Below are 5807 nucleotides of genomic sequence, written 5' to 3'. Positions count from 1 at the left end.
TCCTAAGTAGGAGCTGAACAATGAGAACACATGGACACAGAGAGGGGAACATCACATACAGAGGCCAGTCAAGGGGTTGGGGGTTGGGGGAGGAATAGCATTAGGTGGAATACCTAATGTAGGTGACAGGTTGATGGGTGCAGCAAACCACTATGGCATATGTATAGCTATGCAACAAACCTGTATGTTCTGCACATGTATCCCAGAACTTAAAGTATGTAAAAAAAAAGATACATAACTTAAAGTTTACTGTTTTCACCATTTTAAGTGTACAGTACAGTGACATTAAGTACATTCACATTGTTGGGCAACCGTTACCACCACTCATCTCCAGAACATTTTTCATCTTCCCAAAATGAATATCTGTATCCATAAAGCAGTAACTCCCCATTCCCTCCCTGACCCAGCCCCTAATAACTACCTTTCTACACTGTATCTCTATGAATTTATCTATGTCAGGTACCTCATATAATATTTATCTCACACATATGTAATGCTTCTCAAATTTGTATGTCATTCTGGTGCATTCTAGTCTACTCTGTATTATTCCAATATTAGTAGGTGTACTGTCAAAGTGAGCAGTGTTTTTATTTTTTTAGAAAATTTCTTATCAGTCATTGCTAGTCTATAGAAACATAATTGATCTTTGTCTATCCACCGTGTATCCTGTATAATTCAGTATTTGCTATTATTGTACATAGTGAATTACAGGATGCATATCTTGTGTCCTGTATCATTCACTGTTTTCTTAACACTTAATAAAATGACCACATTTCTCCATTGAATTACTTACACATCTTTGTTGAAAATCAATTCACTATTCATTCTTATAGGCTGTTTTTGTAGAGTCCATCAAATTCTCTACATATATGATTAAATCATGAGAAAAATATTATACTTCATGCTTTCCAAAAGAAATGTCTTTCATTTGCTTTTCTTGTCTAATTGCATTGGCTAGAACCCCCTTACAATGTTGAATACAGGTTCAGGGCTATAAGTGCAGGTTTGTTATATAGGTAAACTTATGCCATGGAGTTTGTTGTACAGATTATTTTGTCACCCACATACTAAGCCTAGTACCCAACAGTTATTGTTTTCAGATCCTCTCCCTCATTCCACCCTTCATCCTCAAGTAGGCCCCAGTGTCTATTGTTCTCTTCTTTATGTTCATGAGTTCTCATTATTTAGCTCTCACTTATAAGTGAGAACACGTGGTATTTGGTTTTCTGTTCCTGTGTTTGATTGCTAAGGATAATGGCCTCTAGCTCCATCTATGTTTTCACAGAAAAACATTATCTCATTGTTTTTTAGTGTTGCATGGTATTCCATAGTGTAAATGTATCATATTTTCTTTATCCAATCTGTCATTGATGGGCATTTAGATTGATTTCATGTCTTTGCTATTGTGAACAGTGCTGCAATAAACACACATGTGCAACCCTAATTTCAGACAAAAGAGACTTTAAAGCAAAAAAGATAAAAAAAGACAAAAAAGGGCATTACACAATGGTAAAAGGCTCAATTCAAGAAGCGCTAACTATACTAAATATATACGGACCCAATACAGAAGCACTCAGATCCATAAAGCAAGTGCTTAGAGATCTTCAAAGAAACTTAGACTCCCACACAAGTGGGAGACTTTAACACCCCACTGACAATATTATACAGATCATCAAGACAGAAAATTAACAAAGATATTCAGGACCTGAACTCAGCTCTGGATCAAGTGGTCCTGATAGATATTTACAGAACTGTCCACCCCAAACCAACAGAATATACATTTATTCTTCTCATTGACACACATCACTTACTCTAAAATTGATCACATAATCACATGTAAAACACACATCAGCAAATGCAAAAGAACTGAAATCATAACACTCTCTCAGACCACAGCACAATCAAATTAGAACTCAAGATTAAACTATTATTGACATTCCTCAAAGTTAGAAAAAACTATTTTAAAATTCATATGGAACAAAAAACAGCGTGAATAGCCAAGATGATCCTAAGCAAAAAGAACAAAGCTGGAGGCATCATGATCCCCAACTTCAAACTATATTACAAGGCTACAGTAACCAAAACAGCATGGTGCAAGAACAGATGTATAGATTATTGGAACACAATAGAGAATTCAGAAATAAGATTGCACACCTACATCCATTTGACCTTCACAAACCTGACAAAAACAAGCAACAGAGAAAAGATTCCCTATTTAATAAAGTGTGCAGGGAAAACAGGCTACCCATATTCAGAAAATCAAAACTGGACTCCTTTTTTACACCAAATACAAAAATTAACTCTGGATGGATTAAAGACTTACGTGTAAAATCCAAAACTATAAAAACCCTAGAAGAAAATCTAGGCAATACCATTCAGGACATATGCACAGGAAAGATTTCATGATGAAAACACCAAAAGCAATAGAAAGAAAAGCAAAAATTGACAAACGGGATCTAATAAACTAAAGGGCTTCTGAAAAACACAAACTATCAACAGAGTGATTGGACAACCTACAGAAAAAGAGAAAATTTTTGCAATCTATCCATCTGACAAAGGTCTAATATCCAGAGTCTACAAGGAACTTAAACAAATTTATAAGAAAGAAACAATCCCATTAAAAAGTGGGAAAAGAACATGAACAGACACATCTCAAAAGAAGACATACATGCAGCCAACATACATATAAAAAAAAGCTCATCATCACTGATCATTAGAGAAATGCAAATCAAAACCACAATGAGATACCATCTAATACCAGTCAGAATGGTAATTATTAAAAAGTCCTTAAACAACAGATGCTGGTGATGTCACAAAAAGAGAATGCTTTTACACTCTTGGTGATAGTGTAAATTAGTTCAACCATTGTGAAAGACAGTGTGCAATTCCCCAAATACCTAAAGGCAGAAATACCATTTGACCCAGAAATCCTATTAGTAAGTATATAGTCAAATGAATATAAATCATTCTATTACAAAGATACATGCATGTGTGTATTCATTGCAGTAGCAAAGAAATAGAATCAACTTAAATGCCCATCAATGGTAGACTGAATAAAGAAAATGTGGTACATATACATCATGGAATACTATGCAGTTATAGAAGGATATAAGATCATGTCCTTTGCAGGGACTTGGATGAAGTTAGAAGCCATTGTCCTCAGCAAACTAACACAGAAACAGAAAACCAAATACTGGATGTTCTCACTTATAAGTGTGAGCTGAATGATGAGAACACATGGACACACTGAGGGGAACAACACACACTGGATCCTGTCGAAGGGGGAGATTGGGGAGGCAGAGCATCAGGAAGAATAGCCAATGGATGCTGGGCTTATACCTAGGGATGGGATGATCTGTGCAGCAAACCACCATGGCACATGTTTACCTATGTAACAAACCTGCACATCCTGCACATGTATCCTTGAACTTAAAATAAAAGTTGAAGAAGGGCCGGGCGCGGTGGCTCACGCCTGTAATCCCAGCACTTTGGGAGGCCGAGGCGGGCGGATCACGAGGTCAGGAGATCGAGACCATCCTGGCTAACACAGTGAAACCCCGTCTCTACTAAAAATACAAAAAATTAGCCGGGCGTGGTAGCAGGCGCCTGTAGTCCCAGCTACTCGGGAGGCTGAGGCAGGAGAATGGCGTGAACCCGGGAGGCGGAGCTTGCAGTGAGCCGAGATCGCGCCACTGCACTCCAGCCTGGGCGACAGAGCGAGACTCCGTCTCAAAAAAAAAAAAAAAAAGTTGAAGAAAAAATAATTAGAAATTAAAAAGTCAAGACTTTAAAAATCGCTCAAAACTATGCAATTACATGGAAATTAAACACCCTGCCCCTGAATGACTTTTTGGTAAATAATGAAATTAAGGCAGAGATCAGGAAGTTCTTTGAAACTAATAAAAACCAAGATCCAACATACCAGAATCTCTGGGATACAGCTAAGGCAGTGTTAAGAGGGAAATTTATAGCACTAAATGCCCATATCAAAAAGTTAGAAAGATGTCAAATTAACAACCTAACATCACTACTGAAAGAACTAGAGAAGCAAGAGGAAACCAACACCATAGCTAGCAGAAGACAAGAAATGACCAAAATGAGAGCTGAACTGAAGGAAATTGAGACATGAGAAACCATTCTAAAGATCAACAAATACAGGAGTTATTTTGAAAAATTTAATAAGATAGACAGTCTGCTAGCTAGACTAATAATAAAGAAAAGGAAGAAGATCCTAAAAAAAACCACAACTAGAAATGACAAAGAAGATATTAGCACTGACCCCAGAGAAATAAGAATAACCATCAGAAACTACTATGTACACTTCTATACACACAAACTAGAAAACCTAGAAGAGATGGATAAATTCCTGAACACGTACACCCTCCCAAACTGAGCCAGGAAGAAATTGATTTCCTGAACAGACCAATAAAGAGCTTTGAAATTGAATCAGGAAGAAATAGCCTGCCAACAAAATAAAGATTAGGACCAGATGGAATCATAGCTGAATTCTACCAGACATACAAAGACGAGCTGGTACCATTCTTACTGAAACTATTCCAAAGAATTGTGGAGGAGGGGCTCCTCCCAACTCATTCTGTGTGGCTAGCATCATCCTGATACCAAAACCTGGCAAATACACAACAAGAAAGAAAACTTCAGGCCAATATTCTTGATGAACATTGATGCAAAAATTCTCAACAAAATACTTGTAAACCAAACCCAGCAGCATCAAAAAGCTAATCCACCATGATCAAGTAGGCTTCATCCCTAGAATGCAAGGTTGGTTCAACATATGCAAATCAAACAATGCAATTCATCACATAAACAGAATTAAAGACAAAAACCACATGGTTATCTCAACAGATGCAGAAAAGCCTTTTGATAAAATTAAACAACACTTCATCTTAAAAACTCTCAGTAAAGCAGGTATTGAAGGAACACACCTCAAAATAATAAGAGCCATCTATGACAAAACCACAGCCAACATCATACTGAATAGGCAAAAGTTGGACATATTCCCCTTGAAAACGGGCAGGAGACAAAGATGCCCTATCTCACCACTCTTATTCAACATAGTATTGGAAGCCCAGCTAGAGCAATCAGTCAAGAGAAATAAAGTGCAACCAGGTAGGAAGAGAGGAAGTCAAACTACACCTGTTTGCAAATGACATGATTCTATATCCAGAAAACCCTACCAACTCGGCCCAAAAGATCCTTCAGTTGATAAACAACTTCAGCAAAGTTTCAAGATAAAAAATCAATGTATAAAGATTACTAGCATTCCTGTACATCAACAATAGACAAGCCAAGAGCCAAATCAGGAAGGCAGTCCCGTTCACAATTGCCACAAAAAGAATAAAATTCCTATTATTTTACTAATTATTGATCCAGAGAAGTTAAATCTTTGACTGTATTTGTGGATTTTACTATTTCTCTTTGCAGTTCCAACAGGCTTTTTAAAATATGTTTAAAACTCTGTTAACATTTAGGGTTAACATTTAGGGTTGTTATTTCCTCTTGGTAAATTGATTTCTGTAGCATTATGAATTGACCTTATTTATCCCAGATGATAGGTTCTGTTTTAATAATCTGTTTTGTTTTAAACAAATGTAGCTAATGCAGATTTCTCTTAATAAATATTTATGTAGCATATATTTTAAATAATTTTATTTTAACTCATTTATGTCTTTATATTTAAAGTGGATTTCTTGTAGACAGCACATGGCTCAGTCTTTCTTTTTAACCCAATCTGACAATCTGTTTTTAATTGGGGTATACAGACCATTTAAGTGTAATCTGATTACTTA

At 36.4% G+C, this 5807-nt stretch overlaps 1 pseudogene; it reads right to left on the bottom strand.

Moving 5' to 3' along the window:
• Positions 1–482: 482 nt before the first annotated feature.
• LOC112437789 (U6 spliceosomal RNA) lies at positions 483–580 on the bottom strand (annotated as a pseudogene).
• Positions 581–5807: the final 5227 nt, after the last annotated feature.

Source organism: Pan paniscus, chromosome 17, assembly GCF_029289425.2.
Source record: "Pan paniscus chromosome 17, NHGRI_mPanPan1-v2.0_pri, whole genome shotgun sequence".
Lineage (NCBI taxonomy): Eukaryota > Metazoa > Chordata > Mammalia > Primates > Hominidae > Pan > Pan paniscus.
This window is presented reverse-complemented; position numbering and strand designations above follow the sequence as displayed.